The sequence below is a fragment of the Delphinus delphis genome, chromosome 4 (assembly GCF_949987515.2).
Source record: "Delphinus delphis chromosome 4, mDelDel1.2, whole genome shotgun sequence".
In the NCBI taxonomy this organism is placed as follows: domain Eukaryota; kingdom Metazoa; phylum Chordata; class Mammalia; order Artiodactyla; family Delphinidae; genus Delphinus; species Delphinus delphis.
In genome coordinates this window covers 1320928-1341525 of record NC_082686.1, presented here as the reverse complement: position 1 = coordinate 1341525, position 20598 = coordinate 1320928, and the positions used below count along the sequence as shown (strand labels likewise).

At 51.7% G+C, this 20598-nt stretch overlaps 1 protein-coding gene across 2 annotated transcripts in view; it reads left to right on the top strand.

Annotated features, from left to right (window-relative positions):
- ADARB1 (adenosine deaminase RNA specific B1) overlaps window positions 1-20598 on the top strand; it is a 115715-nt gene that overhangs the window by 46983 nt on the left and 48134 nt on the right. For both annotated transcript variants that reach the window (XM_060010218.1, XM_060010219.1), the window contains exon 2: window positions 1463-1598. The gene's annotated coding sequence lies outside the window, so the exon portion shown is untranslated. The remainder of the gene's footprint in view (window positions 1-1462; window positions 1599-20598) is intronic.

The window sequence follows — 20598 nt, the reverse complement described above, 5'->3', positions numbered from 1 at the left end:
TCCTGAGTCGGCGCTGATGAGTTGCGTTTTTCTTGGAATTTGCTCATTCTGCCTCAGTTTACCAGAGTTTTGGAATAAGCTCCTAGTACCCTCTTACTCTCCGTTAGTGCTGTCGGGGTTTGCAGTGATAGCTCCATTTCGGTGGTCTCTTGCTGCCTGACTTACCCACCCCAAAACCTGGGGGCTGAGAACAGCCACCGTTTGGTTGTGCTCGTGATGTCGTGGGTCGGGTGTGAGGGAACGGCCTGCCTGTGCTCCACGGTGACTGGGACCGCAGCTGGGGTCACCCAAATGGCTGGAGGGGGCCGTGGGTCTGGAGCGTGTTGTCCCAGGAGCTGGAGAGGCCGAGTCACCGCTCGCAGAGCCAGAGTGTCCGCCCAGGGCCCTGCTCCAAAGCCCGCCCTGACGGCCCTGCAGTCCCCCTGGGAGCATGGCAGCCTCCATCTCCCCGTTCCAGCACTTTGTATTTAAAGGTTTCGGTTTACAGCCTCCTCTGTGTGTCCGAGTGCAGCTCCGCACCTCTTGTCGTGACGCTCCTGCCGTGTTCTCCTCGCTGTGTTTTAGTCTGTGGACTTTCGCTTGGTGAAGCTCCTGCAATGACACTTCACCCCTAGTGGCTCGCACTTGGTCCTTCCTCTTTCTCCTTGGAGTGCGGGGGGTCGTGTCCCGGCTGCTGCGACCCACTCCCACCTGCCGCGGAAGTGGGCACCGAGGCAGCGCCCCTTTACTGTCTCCCCCCGGGCGTGGAGGTGGGCCGCCGGGTGGTGATGGGGTGGGTGATGCTGTGGGTGGGTGACGGGAGGAGCCCAGCACAGACGTCATTTGGATATCAGTTTGTTTTTCAAAAAGAAAATAGAGACGTCCCATGTTCAGGTTCTGTAGGTGTTTTAGCGTGTTGCGGTCGTGCTGCTGGTCGGCGGGGAGGTAACATGGAGATGCAGATGCAGGGCTGGCCTCAGCTCCTGAGCCTGGGTGGGAAGGGGCAGGGAGGATGCGAACGTGCAGCTCTGGGTCTGTCTGCACTCTCGCACGTGCGCAGGCCCGTGCGTGTGACGTTCCCTTTTTCGGAAGATAGGTCCATACAGGACTTTGCCTGAGACCCCCCTCCTTAGCGCCTGGGTCGGTGCTCGTTTGCGCTGGCACGTCCGCCAGCAGAGATCCGGTGGCGCCTGTCACGTGCGCGTCTGTCTGCCTGTCGTCGCGGGGGTGAAGGCGTGACTGATCATCGGGTATCTGCTTTAAAAATCGTAAGCGTACAGTAAAAGTAAGTGAAACATGTTCAGGAGAGGGCTCTTTTTTTTTTTTTTTTTTTTTTGCCTGTGCTGTGTGGCCTGCAGGATCATCTCCCAAGGAGAGGACTTTTAATTAACAATATTTATTATTAGAGTTAGCTCCTGCACTGGTGAAAAAGCTTTACTATTGAGTTAAATTAATGCAAAGTAATGGAATTCTTCCGTTACAGAGGGAAGGCTTTCAGGCTGGGCACAGAGAGCTGGAGAGGGGCCTGAAGGAAGCTCGCCAACCAGACGCCGCACTTAGGACTTCTCCGCCCCACCTGCACCGAAGGGCCGAGGAAACAGAAACACGTTGAGTGCGAGGTAAGAGCAAACACCCGTACATCTCTGCTAACATTTGACTAACAAGAGCGCCTCTGGCTTGCCGTAGATGATTAGTTAAGCCTTTGGCTTGCCATTTAAAATGCGTGTGATGGGCTCGCTTCCAGCAGAGACGGTTTGTTACGGTCCCTGCGGTCTCTCGGCCGGTGCTCTGCTGCCCCCCAGCGGCCGGCGCGGTCCCTGCAGAGGGGACGCCACGCTGGACTTGCTGGGAAGCCTTTGCCGCAAATTCTTTTCCTTGAGGTGATTAAAAGAACATTTCGTTAGCACTTATTTTTGTGACTGTTACATGATTCAGCGTCTGCTTTTGAGAGGAGTTGAGACAGGTGTTAAAATCGCGGTAGTGTGACGTCAGGTTAATTTGCAGCCTGCAGAAGGTCTAGCGTTGAACTTTCACGGAGGTTTTTTCACGGGGAAGAAGTGGACGGAAGTGGCCGCCAGAGGCTGCTGAGTGCAGGAGCGCGTTCTGTGTACGTTCGCTCCCTCGCTGGGGGCTGGGGAGTGGCTGCCACATCACAGCACCCTCTGGGCCGGGCACGTTGGACGGGGCAGACGTGGAGCCCACGGGGTCGGGTGGGGGAGGAGAGGTGCGCCTGGAAAGGCCCCCCCTGCCATTTCTGTGTCTGTCAACGTCAAGAATGTCAGGCACCTGGTTCCCAGGGAGGCCTTTAAAAGAGGTTTTGCTTACTCTTCGACTGATGCTTTTTTTTTCTTGCTTTTTTTTTTTGGCACATGGCGAGGGCAAAACCAAGGTTACTTTTACCGCTGCTTGTGCCAGAGGGGTGGAGTCTTACGTTCAACCACAGCTCATCTTTCAGCTCGATTAGTGATCTTGAATCAGTTTCTCTGTAGCTGGAGTTTGTTGAGAGACGGCGAGAATCCCAGAGTGAGACGTGCTTTAGTGCTGCGAGTGAAGTGTGATTTATGGCCACCTACGTCCAAGGTGTCATAGACGTAAACTGCCTCATTAATTATACTGTTTAAGTGAAATAGAAAGTGTTTTCTATGTAATGTAAGCATGTACCGGAGAAGCGAGTTATTTATGTTCCTTTGCACAAGTAAATTGTCCTTGAGGGCATAGAAGAAATAACCAAGGACAAAAGGTGGCATCTGAAGCAGGACGGAGGGCTGGGAATGATCAGATACCACAACGTCGTGAATCACGCCTCCTGCTGATTCTGTGCTGACAGATGTTAGTTGCAGAACAGACATTTTGTATTTGTTTCATAAAATGAGAGCTAATTCTGGCAACAATAATCTGATGTATTAGTCTTTTTTTCAGAGTGATTTGAAAAAGAAAAAAAAACCCATGGAAGTGGCCAGAAAAAGTGTCCACTGGTGGAAGCGCTCCTGTCAGTAGCCTCACTTGCCCTCTGACGGTGACGCTGGAGGGAGCCTGTATCTTTAGTTTCAGGCACAGTTGCTGCCTTTGCCTCTCTTGCTCCTTAAAAAGATTGAAGTTGCTTCTTGTGTCTTACAGGTGAGAACATCTTCCGAGGTTGGGGCGTCTCGGGGGTTGCGCTGTGGAACCGCTGCAGCACTTACGCAGCTGCACACATCTGAGGGAGGCCCAGGGAAGCCCTGAGTCTGCTCAGACGCCGGGGCTTTTCCTCGGTGTGTCTCACTGCCGCCAACCCCAGCATTCTGCTTGTAACAAATATTGATTAACTCCCCTTTTTATTCTGAAATGAAATCATAGAAGGTACCACTTTATATAATTACAACCGTACTCAAATGTAATAAAAGAGAAATTAAGCACGTACCACGAAATAGTTCTCGTGTTGACATGTGAACGCCGGGCACCGCCGCTCTCGGGAGGACCCTGTGCACGCACGCCTGTAAATGCAGAGACGCAGGCGCTGCAAGGGTGGCACAGACCGAGGGTGTAGATGAGTGGGATGGCGTTCAGCTCGTGGATTCATTCTTGGAGAAGCGCGACGCAGCTCTCCCTGCTTTTCGCTTGGCAGTTACGATTCTGGATGGTTGGGTGTGTTGGAAGTTGATTATATATGAAACGGGGCTTGAGTAACCATGAACCTCTTCGTCACCTGCATGGTAGTGCTTCAGGCAGGACAGTTCTTTGTTTCTGGGACAGTCCTGCTGTCCCACACACTCCCTCTCCCTGCACGGTGCCAGAGTGCCCCAGACCTGCGACGACCAGACCACGTCCACACGTGGCCACCACCGCCACCCCCAGCGGTCACTGACAGAAGGCTTGGCCGAGAGGAGAATGTGGCAGGGAGGGGCTGTCGGGGACAGGGTGACGTCGAGGTCCTCACAGGCCTGCAGGGTGTCCTGAAGGCTGGAGCAGCTGTGGGCCGGGGAGGAGCCCCCCGCGGCGTGAGGCGTGGGCCCCCGCGAGTGCAGGCGACTCCAGGGCTCCTAGTGCCCGAGGTGGGGAGAGGCATCGCTGCAGGGACACCCAGCGCTATGCAGGGGGCGGACTCCTTACATGGGGGCAAATACTTGACATTTTTCCCCTTTAATGTGATTTACTGGCTAACATAACCTATTTAACACAGATGACACTTCAGTTTATAAACGTTCCTGAAGGTCAGTGAAATAAAACAAAATTTGGCTGAGCGCGAAGAGTGATTCTCAGTGAGTTTCTGGCATGAGTCACTGCCACTGAGAAAGTGTCCTTGTGTCATCTGGACTGACTCATCAGCGTTAGCTCCACAAAGCGCGTCCAGGAAGATGCGCCCCGGTTGTGAGGTCACGGGTCTGCTGCAGTGTTCAAGAAAGATGTGTATTGCGTCCCCCACTCTTTCATTCACCCAGCAGATAGGTGCCTTGCATCTGTGGGCAGGCACTGACCGAGGCCCTCGGGACCAGGGTGGGACGGGCCGGACATCACCCGCTGATGCTGGTGGGAACGGAGAAGAGTCATTGTCGCTCCAGGCAGCGTCGGCCGTGAGGGAGACGCTCAGGGCAGGGGTAGGGACCTCTCCCAGGGGGTGGTGTCGCAGAGAGGACCCAGGAGGGACCCTGACACGCCTTCTCTCCACACCCCCGCCTGAGGGTGGCTGCAAGCAAAATGGTGCACAGTTAACCTCAAAAGTCTGACTCTAGTGAATAAAACTTCAGTTGCCTTTGCAGTGTTGGGTGCAGAGTGGTATCTGCTGCTCTTAGTAGCTGCTTGCTGACTTTCTTGTAGCCGTTTTGTGCTCTGGTCACGACTAAATGCCAAATAATGGCTCCAGATACTTAAGACTAACGTGTAAAAAGCAACAGATACAGGAAAAATCTGGTATGCTTTCCTTGTTTCCTCGTGGAGGGACTTGTAGAAATACAGCAGTGCCCTCTTGTGGACAGATTCGTTGTGTAGTCACCCCTCTGTAAAATTCGAAATGCTGAATTTATCAGAGAACCCCTGCCCCTCCTGTGCAGATGGAGAATTCTGGAAGGCCGTCTCCTGACCGCCTTATTACCAGGATGCTGCGGGCCCTTGCTGGTCTTACGGTCTACGGATGACGTTTTGGACGTGGGCTAGGGCATTCGATGTGGTCTCTCCATCACTCCCTCAAGTTTGTGGGGCAGCAGCTGGCAGCGGCGATGAGAGCTCCGTGCGGCCCGTTCTGGAAGAACAAAGCCCAGAGCTGCTTAGAGGAAGGGGTGGGTCTCTTGGATCATGGTGGAACTCAGGCCTCTGCAGCGCTGCCCAGGCGGGCACTGGGGCGGGGACATGGCTGGGGGGGGAGGGAAGTGAGCAGGTGACGACAGTGGTGGTTCTACTGCTGCTGTGACAGAAGTAGGGGCCAGAGGCAGGTGGCTTGTTCTCCCCCCTGCGGTAGGGGCCGCAGGCTTCGTGGAGGCGGGAGGAGTCTTGAAAGGTGTGTATTTTCCAGGCAGATGGCATGGGGAGGGGGGCAGGGGGCGGGGGGAAGGGGCAGGAGAGGACCTCAGCAGCCTGGTGGGCCCAAGAGGGGCTGCGACTGTGGTGGGTGGGGGCATGCAGGGGCAGGGCCGAGGCCGGCTGGGCGGAGGCACGTGGGGGTGCGGGAGAGGAGACCAGGCCTACTTGGGTTCTGTTTTTCAGTTTTTACCAGCGATGTCTTCCGAAGTCAGACAAGTCACGTAATTTAAAAAGGCTTTTGGTGGAAAGCAGCGGTCCGCGGTCCTCGCCCTCCCCAGAGGCAGCCCTGATTGTTCTAAAGAGTTGTAGATACCTGTGTTTCTGGATTGGCCAGTGTGAGGACTGGCTGCGGGGACAGAGGCGCCGCGTGAGGAGCTTCACCAGGAGGAAGGTGAAGCAGCAGCGCCCGTCCAGGCCCAGACCGTCTGTCCTGGTGTCCGTCTGTCCTGGTGTTCGGTCTGCTGTGTGTGAACCACCCATAACTGGGGCAGGTGCTGGAGGGGGTGTGATATAGGGCACCTGTGTGCTGTCTCTTGGAGAGGTTCCCAGAAGCTGCCTCGTGATGCTTCTGTTTCCATCCCGGTGGGTAGAGCTGTCGTCACGTGGCCGTGACCAATGGCAGGAGGGCTGAAAAGGTCGTTCTCCGGGGCTGGCTGGGCGGGTGTTCTGTTGTTGGTGCGATGGCAGTCACTGCCGTGCTTCCTGTTTCTTAATAGTACACGTGCAGCTATTTGATTTGTTAATTTTGGACAGTATCTGTTGACTTTCAGTTTAGATACGGGAGGATTTAGCTCACTTACACTTCTGCCTTCCCTTCTTTTCCCGAGTCATTTAGGAGTGCTTTTGGCTGAAAGTAACAGAAAACATGACCTGTGGTATCTTAAACAACTGGGGGTTTATTCACTTACTTATTTCATAAGTAAAGCAAAGGTAGGTTTTTGCTAGAGCTGGCTCAGAGCACGACCACGTCAGGAGTCTGGTTCGGTGTCTCTGCAGTTCTCCTAACCATTTATGTCTGCAGTGTGGCTGCTGCAGCTCCGGCCATCACATCTGTGTTCAAGGCAATAACAACTGGGAAGGAAGGAGCAAGCCGTGCAGCCCATTTCTGTCGTTTTCATCAGGGGCATTCCAGAAGCCTCTGCATATTTTCATTTATGTCTCGTTGGCCAGAACAATGTCGTGTGGCCAGCTGTAGTCACAAAGGAGACTGAGAAAGCGAGTATTTAACTCTTGTAACATCTCTGCGAGAGGGGGCTGGAGAAAGGGGACTTGGGGAGGAGCACTGGGTCAGCCGCCAGGTTGGCAGCCACGTTCCCTGCTGGTTGTCTTAGGAACTGCGGATTCTTAGCCAGTTTCTTGGACCTCGGACGTCTCCTGGCTCCCCACGTGTCAGGTGGACCTGGCCACTTACCCTACCCTGCCCGTCACCTCCTCCTCACTCTCCGCTGTTCAGCTTCTGTCAGGTTTGGTGTTCTGGGTTTCTTAATGTTACCAAAGTAGAAAATTTTATTTTCTGTTTCGTAACCATGGTTCACTCAGTTTCAAATCCGTACATGGCGTTTATGTTATTATGATTAGCAGACGGTGTTCACTACAGAGCCAGGTAAGATGCAGGTGGTAGTCCCTCCTCCATCACACTGTGCGTGCAGAGGAAGATTTTTAAGTGATTTCTCTTTTAGGACGCTACACTAACTGCCGAAAGTCGTGCCACGTTTGAACCTGCTTTATAGTTGGGTCGTGTCTTTTTTGCTCAGTGCCGTCTTCTTCCTGCATTCTTGCATTGCCTGGGGTGGTAGGGCGGGGTGGTGAGAGGTGGCTGCAGCTGAGTGTGGGGCAGTTTGCTCGCTTCCCCGCTCTGGTCTCCTCAGGAGTCAGCCGGCGGCAGCAAGAGCGGCTGTAAGCCTTCCTCTGCAGTCCTGTTGAGAGACCCGTGTGTGTTCTAGTCTTTTCCAGCTGATTCATTCTGTGTTTGGAATCCATTCATTCCTTCTTCTTGAAATCTATGTATTTTCCATCTTATTTCAAATTGAGACTATGACTTTCTCCTACTATTTGTGGGTTTTTTTCTGCAATTTTTTAAAGTTGCTTTTATTGAGGTACAGTTTACATGCAGTAAAGATCACCCTTTGTATGTGTTCAGTTAGATGTGCTCTGACAGTGTGCTCAGTTAGCACAGCACCACCCCCGTGTCCTTCGTCCCAAAGGTTCCCTCTTGCCCACTCAGGTGTCCTGATCCATCCTGACCACAGAGTGGCCCTGTCCGGCGTTGGCGTTCTGTGTCATTGCGTACTTTGGACAGGACACCAGGACGCAGCGGTGAGGGGTGAGGGCAGGCCACGGGGCGCCCACACGTCAAGCGTGCCGCGAGCCCCGGGCGGACGGGGGTAGGTCGCGCTGTGAGGTCACGCTGAGATGGCAAGAAAAAGCCTGTCTCACATCCTGAGCACGGTTGTCCTGCGTTCCTACCCCGAGCCCAGGTAGCAACTTCCTGCAGAAAAGTTTCTGTTCACTGGCTTTGCTTTAGCCATTTTCAAGGACCCGTGAGGCAGTGGTATGGAATACTTAGAGCTGGTTTAGTTCAGTGAGTGACCTGATTTGTAAATTAAATTTTATCAAATAATTTATAAACTTAATTCTAATAAGTTGAGCTCCTGGTATGGAATTGGAAAGCACAGTTTCATACATCTGTTCCAGTCTTTAAAAAAATTATTGCTTTGCTTATTTATGTGTAATATAATTTTACAGTTTCATTATTTTAGCTTAATATTTCAAATAGGTTTTATAATTAAGATAAAATACAAAAGCAACAAAACCCCAAATAGTCTATACTCTCAAGTTCTGAATGTGTGGTGACAGATGGCTAATTTTAATAAGACTAAATTCACCCGAAGTTGTATATGTGTGTTTGATCTTTAGTGAAGAGTTGCCAGCATAAAGTGGATAAATAATGTGAATGTTTAAGGTTTAAAATTTCTCTCCCGTGAGCCCTTGTCTTGCAGCTGCTCATCCCTACGGCCATGTTGGCCCACACGCCCACTCTAGTGTCCTGTCCCTGCCGCCACTTGCTGTCCCCAGGCTGACTGTGCAGCAGTGTGTGCTGGGACAGGGTCCCGGGGCAGGGGGTGGGTCTGGCCAGGCAGCGGCCGGGATCAGTGATGGAATCCAGGGGCTGACAGCCCTGGCTCAAACTCTGCCCACAGGGTCCCAGAGAGCTAGACTTCTAGAGTGAGGGTAGACTTTGGCCAGCGGGGTTCTCTGGGGCCCGGGTAGAGTGAGGGACCTGCCCCCACACGTCCCTCTGAGCATCTGCCCAGGATAGCACCCACCTCTCCTGGGAGCCTCCCAGCAGTTTGGGGACACAGATCTGGGGTGGGGGTGTATCCTCCAGCCCCTGTGCCCTCGGGTCTGTGGAGGTGAGGCCTGGGGGCTGCCCTGCACCGGGACTCGGGATTTTGTGGGCCCCCCACCTTCGTAGTTGACCAGCTTGATGGGATCCGAGCTGGGATCGTACTCCCCTCTCAGACTGGGGGATATCCCGTCGCCGCCCTCCGGCCCGGCTTCATCGCCTCAGTAACCAGTTTGCTCTGGGCTAGACTTCCTTTGAATTCTCTAGTCGTGAGTTTCAGTGATATTGCTGAGAAAAATGTGAGTTTTCGTTGCTTTTCATCACCTTCTCTGTGCACACGGTGTCCGTTTGGTGGCAGATTCAGACCTTCATTTCTGGGGCGTTCTCTTCTCTCGCAGCTCTGGTGTGTTCCCTGGTCGCGGGTCTGGTCCTTAGACACACGAGTCCTGTGCCTTTGGCTCTCCACCCTGCAGATCCAGGCTGAGATGCCTCTGATCTCTTTTTAAGTTTTTTCTCTTCCATGAAGTCTTGTTTGAGTTTTTAGTCAGATCTGACCATTTTTGTCCTTTTGTACATTGCTTCTACATCGGCACGTTTATGTTGGTTCTTTCATGTACACATACCCGGTTTAAAAAAAAAAACCAACCCTAGGATCAAGTATACGTAGGTTCCTGGGTCAGAGGTTTTTCTGCTCTAGACTGAGCAAAATCACTGTCTTCTTTGAAGGCCCAGCCAGATTTACTTGATACTTCAAAAAGTATATGTTCTCATTTGTTTTTAATAATCAGTAACAGAAAACATTGTTTTTAAAGTTTGGTTCAAAAATAGTCTTTAAAGAAATACCTGTCTAAACCATGGCTATCAATTGCACACCCAGTTCAGTTTCAAATTTACGTTCAGACTTGATGACACTGTTTGTTTCAAACTTTCCTTCAGTCTGTAACTAGGAATCCGAGCTCTCTGTGCGCAGCCCAGGCCTCTCAGATTTGACATGGCCTCTGCTGCCGGCATTGCTCCATGGGCCGCCTAGGCCATCTGGGGCTATTTTGTCATCCGTGGCTCACCCCAGCCATTCGTGGGCCACCTTAGTCATACGTGGGCCACCTGAGCCATCTGTGGGTCACCTTAAGCCTCCGTGGGCCGCCTGAGCTGTCTGCGTGGCTCTCCTTGTTTTGGGTGGCCTTAGGCTACTGGAACTAATTTTAGGGCCTTCAATTCAAGTGTCTCCCCGCCCTTTTTTTCAAATCCAACACCTGCTGTACTTACCTGATCAATATAAATTTTTATTTTAATCCAAAGTTCCTTGGTAAAGTCACTTCAAAAGAAAATGGAAAAAGCTTACTTTAGTTCGTGATCTTAATTGAGTGGAGGAAACTTGCAGGCGCCCTGCAAACTACACTCACCCTAATCTGCTCGGAACTGTCTTGCTGTAGAAAGTAGAAATGTGCTTAGTTGAGGAAATACGTGCGTGTTACTTTGACCTGATATTGTGAGAAATCTTAACAGATTAAAAAAGTAAACTTGAGTGGCCGTGCTTTTGCTGCGATGGCGGCCTTGTGGAGGGTGAAGAGCTTGGGTCCCGAGCGGGGAGTGTCCTGGGTTCGGAACAGTGCCCTGCCGCCTGCCCAGTGTGACCTTGGACAGATCACCTAGCCTCTGCAGCTGGCTACTTCTCTTCAGAAGGTGGAGGTCCTGATGATACGGCAGCAGCTGAAGCCAAGGTGGCCCTACTGTGGCCTGCACTCTGTCCTCACTTGGTCCCCCCAGCAAGCCTGGGGGCAACCATCGCTGTCACCTCGGAGCCGAGAGGGTGAGAACTTGCCGTGGCCCCAGGCTAGAAGGAGGTAGAGCAGGGCTTCAGCAGGGAGACCTGCTCCGGGCTTTGTGCTGCTGACCCCTGTGCTGTAACCATGGCCATGCTGTACGGCCGTGCAGGTTTCACACTGCACAAAAACGCTTGAATGGCATCCCTGCCGGTTGTGAAACAAGTGGGGGTTGTGTCCAGGCCGCCCCTCGTGCGGTCATTGCAGAGTCTCCTTTACTAAGATTTGGTGACATTTAACTGGAGCGACCAGCGGGCGATGGTCACTCAGTACACTCGTCCTGTGCATGCCGCCTCAGTGGCTGTTCCCTCCCCCAGCTGCCCAGCTGCAGTGCCTTTCCCAGCTCTGTCTACACTCAATACTCAGGACTCACCCACTCTAACCTCTGTGCAGGTGAGTCCCACACCTGAGTCTCCAGCCCAGACCTTTCTCCTGCTCTCTAGGCTCAGACCCCGGGTCCCCCAGCATCTTCTGGGGAATCACCTCATCTCCAACTTGGGACATCAGATTGACCTCCCGGTGCCCCCCCCTCCCCCGCCTATCCACAGGCCTCCAATCTCAGCAGCTCTGTCCTTCCGGGCTCTCAGGCCAAAAGCCGGGGCTGTCCTTTCCCTTCTGCCCCAGATCCAAGCTATCAGGAGAACCTGCCTACTGTGCCACTAGGGTGCATCGAGTCTGGTTATGTCTTACCTTGTCCACGGCCATCAGGCTCTGACCATTGGATCTGTTTACAGTGGTCTCCTAACCTGTCTCCCCGCGTCAGCCCTGCCCCACACCTGTCCTTCCCCAGAGGCCAGAGGCCAGGCCCCATGAAAACTCCCGGGCAGAGTGAGCCGACCCTGCAGCACTTCTGGCCTCCTGGTGGTTCCTGGGCCGCGCTGGGCTCTGCCTCGGCATCTTCGCCCTCTGTCTCCTTGGGACGCTCTTCCCCGGGGCCTCACGTCAGCCTCCTCAGCGCCTTACGCTTGGCTTCGTTACCGTCTTCCTGGAGCCGTGCGCTGTCCTCTGCCACGCCAGTCCTTTAACTGCGGTGACGCTCACTGCTGACTGGGTTTCTTTTCCTGTTGGACGTGAGCCCCACGCGAGCCTGTGAACGTCCTCTGTTCACCGACAGAGCCCTGGCCCCGAGGATGGTCCCGGCCCATAGTAGGTGCTTGCTCCCAGTTGGATGAGTGAGTGAATGTTTGCTGTGTTTCTTATTAAGAGATCTTTCGGAGGCACCATGGTATTAAATCAAGTACCATTACAGTTTCCTGTGTGTGGATTATATGTGAATAACTAATGAAGAACTGACTCATTTAGAGACTGTAGAATTCTGATGGAATAAACTCCTTGTTTCCTTCTTGAAAGAGTAGAAAAACAGTTTTCAAGAGTCTTATCCTAAATTAATAGTCCAGGAACATTAAATGTTGGAGTCTTTACTCTAGGACATAGATAAATAAAATTAATTAGGTACCAGGAATGTCAGATGCTAAATGGTGTACAACTGTTTCTGACATTCTCCTGGAATTCAGTAGTTATTAACTTGCATAGATGTGACAGCTGAAGTCCGAAATCGGTGTACCTTTAAATAAAGTTTTCTTTTAGATTACTAACTGTCAATTTAGTGGTTCTAGAAACCATATCTGATGCAGCAAATCATTGTCATTCTGCTGTGAATTTCTTGATTCCCACGAATACAGGTATTCTATTTTTATGCTCCTCTTAAGTAATCCTAAAGGTAGCAGAAAGAAATGGGAAGAAAAAAGAAGAACACGATAGATGCAGAGAGAGGATGTTATTTCACGTGTGGGAACTTCTCGTGGAATGGCTGTAAGATAAGACGCGCTGAGAAAGGCGGTGCTCCGTTAGGCCCCTCCCATCCACGGCCACAGGCGCTGCACCAGGGCGCCACTTGCCTTGTCGTCCCGGTGGGTTCTGACTCACTACGATTGTCAAGAAAGCGGAAAACACGACATTTATTAGGTGAGGAAGATTAACTGTGCATTCGGTCGTGTCATCTGATGAGAAAAAACAAATGATCCCTTTATGAAGTGAAGGCTATATGCACGTAACTGCCACGTTTACCTGAGTTTTTATACGAATGTAGAGCGAATGTGAAATTGGGCTGTACGATGCGATAGTAGGAAGCCAGCTTGTCCTTGTGTTTCATAGACTGTTCGGTGCTCTTTAGTTAAAAGGAACCTAAACAGACTCGATGTTGTCAAACCAGGCGTCTTGAGAACCGTGCTGCTGTCCCTCCTGCACCCGCGGGGTAGTCGTGAGTGCGTGCCGCAGGTGCCGCGGAGACGCCGGGCCACGTGGCCCACCCCGCAGGACACGGACACCCGTTTGGGTCACAGGAGGGAGGAGGGAGTGAGGAGGCCTTTGGGGGTTTCCATGAGAACAGCAAGGCAGGGCAGAGTAAACCACTTAGGATTGGCCAGTTTGAGTGACCCTGGCAGGCTCTGGGCTATAGCGGTGGTTTCTGGTTGCCTGGTCCCTGCCCGAGTGATCTGGGGCAGGGGCGGGGCAGCAGGGGCCTGGCGGGAGGTTAGATCTCAGTGTGGGCTGTGGCTTGCGTTGCTCCTGGCCGAGCCCTCTGTTGTCTCTGCAGATCAGCTCATCCGGGAGGGGCAGTCTCTCCTTCCCAGGGTCTGCAAGGCCCCCAAATGCCAGAGCATCAACAAAGAGAAAATATAGTTAAACTAATTTGCAGTGTGATGGATGGATGCCACATAGACAGCTACTGTACAGAACCCAGGGAAGCAGAGTTAGAACGACTGCCGCTAGGAGCTGAGCTGCACCTGCAGCTGGGGACGGGGTCGGAGGGCGTGCTCTCAGGGTTGCACTCTGGCCCCTCCCCAGGGCGAGCGGTGGGCTCTGTCCCACCAGTGCCCACTGCCTGGAGCCCTGGGGAGGGGTTGTGCGGGGCCACGTCTTCTGTGGAGCACGTCGGACGGGCACACACAAATCTAAGAGTCATAGGAGCTGCTCGATGTGACAAAACGTGGCTCAGGCGCCACGTGCAGTCGTGGTGAAGCCGGCGTTAATTCGTGTGCACCCTTGGAATAATAAGTTGGAAAAGCGATGCTGGCATTACCAGGAAAGGAACGCTTTTTATGCAAGACACGGGCAGTTGTGTGGAGAGAAAGATTTTGACGCGTCGATTAACTTTTCTTTTGCTGAAGGGCTCTGCTACTCACATCCTCCCTGCACACTGACTCCCCCGCAAGACACCCCCGACCTCAGGGCTCTCGGATGCAGTTGCCTTTTGTTCCAAGGACAGAGACCCCAAGATGTGGGAGAGCATCTACACAGTGTGTCTGGACGAGGGGGGCTGAGGGCTGTGGGCTGTGCTGGGCCAGTCCAAGTGTGGGTCCCGCGCCCTGAGATGTGTGTGCGTGCGTGTGTCTGTGTGCGTACGTGTGTCTGTGTGTGTGCGTGCATGGGTGCGTGCACGCGCGTGTGTGTGTGTATGCGTGTGTGTGTGTGCCCTGCTCTGCACCCCCCAGCGAGCCAGGCTGGGTGGGAAGGGGAGCGTCGTGCCTGCCTGGCACCAGGAGCCCGCGTGCAGGTGGGGCCAGCGGCGTCCCCAAGCCGCGGGGTCCTGGGCCTGAGCAGTGCTGCGTGGGAGCGTTACTTTGGGGGGTGTTATTTTGTGAACTGGACTCTTGGTGGTTCTACTTCATTATTTGAGGAACTGTGTATATTCTGGAGACGTTGGGTTTTTTAGGCAGGACTCTGTCTGATGGGGAGATGGTGTCACACACACACACACACCCCGCCCCCGGAGTCATGTCCCTGCCCCTTTGAAGGGCTGAGGGCCCCTCCACCTGCGCTTTGAAGAGTGAGCCTGGGACGGGGGAGGAGCCGCCCTCCCACGTGTCCACGCGGGCCATCGCGGCCGCGCGCGGCTCGATGCCTGGCTGAGCGCCCACCCCAGTGGCCGGGGGCTGGGACGGGGCCGGGCTGGCCAGGGCTGGCCCCGCTCATCGCAGGGACGGTGGCCATGGGGACTGTCCTCAGCATCCACCGGTGTGAAAGGAGGCGCAAGAGACGCTCTGAGAGGAAAGGTAACTCCTTTGTCTTTCATCCTGAAGTGCAAATACTGGGCTTCCAACGCAGTGCGGTGTGGGAACGTGTTCTGACCTGCCTGTGAGTTTATCTTGTTGATGCCGGTTACTTCTTGTTTTTTTTTTTTTACATCTTTGTTGGAGTATAATTGCTTTACAGTGGTGTGTTAGTTTCTGCTTTATAACAAAGCGAATCAGTTATACATATACATGTGTTCCCATATCTCTTCCCTCTTGCATCTCCCTCCCTCCCGCCCTCCCTATCCCACCCCTCTAGGTGGTCACAAAGCACCGAGCTGATCTCCCTGTGCCATGCGGCTGCTTCCCACTAGCTATCTACCTTACGTTTGGTAGTGTATGTATGTCCATGCCTCTCTCTCACTTCGTCCCAGCTCACCCTTCCCCCTCCCCATATCCTCACGTCCATTCTCTAGTAGGTCTGTGTCTTTATTCCTGTCTTACCCCTAGGTTCTTCGTGGCATTTTTTTTTCTTAAATTCCATATATATGTGTCAGCATACGGTATTTGTCTTTCTCTTTCTGACTTACTTCACTCTGTATGACAGACTCCAGGTCCATCCCCTTCATTACAAGTAGCTCAATTTCGTTTCTTTTTATGGCTGAGTAATATTCCATTGTATACATGTGCCACATCTCCTTTATCCATTCATCCGATGATGGGCACTTAGGTTGTTTGCTTCTGCTTTCCCTCTAGAGCGCCTCTCTTTTCTTCTGTTGGCATTTCGTAGAGTTTTAGCTAGGGACTCACAGAGGTAGATTTTACAAACGTCTCTAAACATGTCTAGAAATCACGTTAGCATCAAGGTTTAATGTATTTTTGAGGAAGACATTTATGAAATCTTTGAAGTGTGTAGCTTTGAGTCCCAGGAGACTTTCCCTCTAGAGACAGATGCTTTGTAATTTCTCCTTTGCTGCCACTCTTCCTTACTGACTGACTTTTCTAACGTCAAAACTACTCTTCATGCTGTGGTAAGACTGTGGCTGCCGCTGTTACGGTGTTTTCCTTTTAAAGACACGGAGAGCAAATTCCTTCCGTTCAACACTCCAGATAATTTCAGTCTTTAATTCAACTTGATGTGTTAAGATCAATATTTTTTTCTTAACACCAGATTTAAAAGTTGCCTGTGACTATAGAAATCACAAACTACTGGCTTTGGGGTGAATTGTCGCTTTAGGAGGTGTTGAGAGTTTGCTGTCTCCACGTACCATGCGTTAACCAACAGAAAATGTCTGAGGTGCAGAAATGCTCCTGCTGAGGCGATAGCCGGTTGCTTTCCGGGTGCCCCCTCGTTACCCAGCAGCTGACAGGGCTGGAACGGGGTCTTTCTCCAGCACCGCATCTTTGGGGTCTGCTGCGACAGGAGACAGTCATCTCTCCAGGAAAGAAAATGAGCCACGGTTCTCTAGTGTGGCTTCCCAAGAAGAGGAAGAAGAAATTCATTCTGGAGTCAGCAATCTGTGATAAGAGCACGTTGCTCACTGTAACACAGACGCTGGTCCTAATGGAGCTCTGTGTCTAGGAGCGGCGGGGCCTTGTGATGTGTGACCTCTGTGGGCCCCATGCCCACCGTGTGTGTCCAGGACAGAGGCACTGTCCCCAGGGCACGCGGGCGTAGCCTTCTCGGCGCGTCCCCGCTGCTCCCGACCTGCCCCTGGTTACAGCGTCGGTGTGTTTGCTCTCCTCAGTCAGGCATGAAAGAGCAAGGTGGCATTAAGACAAGCGGTAGGAAATCAAGACAAAGGCAAAAGCCAAAACTGCAAGAAATTTTCATCCAAATACGCTGAATTTAGACTCGCCACTGTTTTTCCTCCATGGCTTCTCATCACTACACATAAGTTCAGGAAAATTTTGAGAAGTGAACGAACGATTCTGTCATCATTCTGTCGGAACTTATCGTAATTCACATGGTGTGTATTAGTCCCACCGTATACAAATTCTAAGTGTCTTCACATATTCTAGAATCTTACTCTTCAGTAGGAAAATCATTCCCAAGTATGTTGCGGTTTCAGACCAACATCTTGAGAAATTAGCTGTCACGAGATGTAGCGATGCAGCCCCGTGTGTTAAGTGAGCCCTGTTCACGGGACGCTCCTGTGTCTGTAGATTCACTGTGAACGCTGTAAACAGCATTAGATATGTGTTAATACACGTTCCTATTTATAACATGCCCTATATTTGAAACTAATAATAATGCCTTTAAAAATTATGAGTATTGTTAGAACTGGCCATCCCATCTATACCAAACTGGGACAGTTTTACAAGATGTGAAATGTAGTCTCTTAGTATTGTATAATTTTGAAGTGCTCCAAATCCTGTGTAAAGACTGGTATGACGTGTGCCTTTTGGAATGGAGTTATGTGTCAGTACAGTGTAGCGGCAGGTTCCTTGGTTTCGGTAGCAATGCGATTGCAGTGATTCTTCGCTGCTCCTGTGGAAGGGTCACTCCCTCCCGCGAGGCGGGGTATTGGCTGTTTACTCTGGGTGAGAGGCACGTGGCTTAGCTTCGTCGTCAGAAAATTACGGTTAGAAGAGAGCAATGTGCAATTTTAATACTGACCGGGACCCCCAGACAGCAGACACTGCTGTCTTGGTAGGTGCTGCCCCCTGAGGCCCAAGGTGGGTCTGGAGCCCAGGTCACACTCCCGGGGACTGTTAGACCAGCCCTCCCCGGGCCCGACCAGTGCAGACGCTGTCGCCTTCTCTCCACTCACGGCACTGCTGCGGAGTTGCGGGACAGTGGGGGGGCGGGATGGAGAACCCAGAAGGCTCCTTCACCCCCCTGCCCCCCACTTTATGAATGTCCTCCTGTATTTTGCGATTAAGGGCTTTCTCAGTGAGTACTTTGTCCTGAGTGTGACAGCACCCTTGTCTGTGCCCAGTCATAGGCACACCCTGTGACGGCCACTGTCACTGTGCATGTGCTGCAGTCCAGCTGGGCTGCCCCACGTTTCCAGGATGGAGAAGTGAATGGGGTGTGGGGACCTTTTACAGAAACGGAGGCCCGGACCTGTAGAGGTGAGCCACCTCCGATAGTGCTGGAGGACGGGGCACGGACACCCTGTGCCCTCGAGGAGATGCAGACACACCTGAGGGAGCAGGCAGCTGCCATGCCAGGCCTCCACCTCGCTGGGAGACGCCTCTTGGTGAGGGGCAGAGGGCTGTGGCGGCTGGGGGCCTAGGGCGGGGCGGCATTCGTCCACCCACCTAGCCATTCACCCACCCACCCATCCATCTGTTCATCCACCTGCCTACCTACCCACCCACCCATCCATCCCCCTATCCATTCACCCACCCACCCATTCATCTGTTCATCCACCCACCCACCCATCCATCCATTCATGCAACAAGTAGCCATTAGAGCCTTCCGTGTGCCAGCACCAGGGATTTGGGCACCCGTGGGACAGGTGTGGGTGACAGGGTGGCAGTGGCAGAGGGGTAGCTTCAGCTTTCAGGCCTGGAGCTCACTCTGGAATGGGCCACCTGCAGCACCATTTGGTGGGTGAGGAGGGGGCTTTCTGGGATGCACTGCTGCTGTGCTGTGTATACTAGGAAGGAAGGGATCTTAACCAATCTCTGGCAAGAGTGGGAGACACTGTGTCTGCCAGGAGAGGGCGCAAGTGAGGGAAGTTGCTGACCCCTGGTGGACAGCAGTTACGGATGGAAGGCCCAGGGCTCCCAGAATCTCTTGTGACAGATGTGTGGGTACGTTTCATTGCACTTGTACAGATGGGCTTCCCAGCACAAGTGGGGGCCATGCTCCCTGGGAAGGAGCTCCTTCAGCTGGGGGTGTGTTCCAGGGATGGGCAGGGTCACCCGAGTTTGACAGTTGAGATTCTTAAGAAAATGTATGGAGTTAGGCTTGTGGAATGTGCTTGAAATACTGTGGGGATTGGCTCAGGTCTTAACGGCGCCTGTTCGTAGCGTGATTACTAGTGTTCATATTGAAAGTACAGCTCACAGTATTCTCTTTTTTCCCTTTCATCCCAGAAAATAAAGTATAATTTTCAGATAAACGGATTTTAATTAGGCCGTGATGAACAGAGCAAGCATGGACCGTATTTCAAATGTGTTGTTTCTCTTCATTCATCTCGAAGGACAGAGTGTGGTTATAAAAATAATGGGGTTTCTGTTTATTAATCTTCACAATAATGTCCTACTGCTCTAAACGACGTCTGCGCCCCACCTATGCATCCCTCCCCTCTTCCCACCCCATGGCGGCCACTGATCTTTTTACTGTCTCCACAGTTGTGCCTTTTCCGGAACGTCATACGGCTGGAATCATGCAGCCTGTAGCCTTTTCAGATTGGCTCTTTCACTTAGGAACATGCATTCAAGTTTCCTGCATGGCTTTTCTTGACTTGATAGCTCATTTCTCTTTAGCTCTGAACACTGTTCCGTTGTCTGGATGGGCCACAGTCTGTGTGTTCACCTGCTGAAGGACAGCGTGGTTGCTTCCAGGTTTTGTCAGCTGTGGATAAAGCTGCTATAAATACCCACAGGCAGGTTTCTGTGTGGACGTAAGTCTTCAGCTCCTTTAGGTAAATACCAAGGAAAGTGATTGCTGGATCCTATGGTAAGAGTCTGTTTAGTTTTGTAAGAAACCGCCAGACTGTCTTCCCAAGTAGCCACGCCATCTGCGTTCCCACCAGCAGTGATGAGGGTCCCTGTTGCTCTGCAGTCTTGCCAGCGTTTGCTGTTGTCTGTGTTCTAGATTTTCACCGTTCTAATAGGTGTGTAGGGGCATTTGACTGTTGTTTGAAGTTTCGTTTCCCTGATGACAGCTGAGGTGAAGCACCTTATCTGCCACGTGTGTATCTTCTTTGGTGTGGTGTCCGTTCAGGTCTTTGGCCTATTTTCTAATCAAGTTGTTGTCTTCTCATTGTTGAGTTTTAAGAGTTCTTTGTATGTTTTGGATAACAGTCCTTTATCAGCTATTTCTTTTGCAAACATTTTCTCCCTGTCTCTGGCTTGTCTTCTTGTTCTCTTGACCTTGTTTTTCACAGAACAGAAGTTTTTAATTTTACTAAAGTCCAGCTCAGCAATTCTTTTTTTCGTTGATTGTGCCTATGATGTTGTATCTAAAAAATCATTGCCAAACCCAGGGTCATCTAGGTTTTCTCCTATGGTATCTTCTAGGAGTTTTACATTTTACATTTAGGTCTGTGATCCATTTTGAGTTAATTTTTGTGTAGTTTGTAAGATCTGTGTCTAGACTCACTTTTTTGCACGTGGGTGACCAGTTGTTCCAGCACCATTTGTTGAAGAGACTATCTTTGCCCTGTTATATTGCCTTTGCTCCTTTGTCAAGGAACAGTTGACGGTATTCACGTGGCTGTGCTTCTGGTCCCTCTGTTCTGTCCCGCTGATCTATTTAGCTCTTCTTTCGCCAGTACCACACTGTCCTGATGACCACAGCCTTATAGTAAGTCTTGAAGTCAGGTACTGTCAGTCCTCCAAATTTGTTCTTCTCCTTCAATACTGTGTCGGCTGCTCTGGGTCTTGGCCTCTTCATATAAACACTGGAATCAGTTAGTTGATTTCCACAGAATACCTTGCTGGGATTTTGATTGGGATTGCATTGAATCTGTAGGTCGAGTTGGGAAGAGCCCAAATCAGCATTATGGAGTCTTTCTATCCATGTACATGGATTTTCTCTCCATTTATTTAGTTCTTTGATTTCTTTCGTCAGAGTTTTGCACTTTTCCTCATATAGATCTTGTACCTATTTTGTTAAATTTATACCTAAGTATTTCATTTGGGGGGGTACTAATGTAAATGGTGTTGTGTTTTTTATGTCAAATTCCAGTTCATTGCTTGCATGTAGGAAAGCAATTGACTTTTGTATATTAGCCTTGTATTCTGCAACCTTTCTATAATTGCT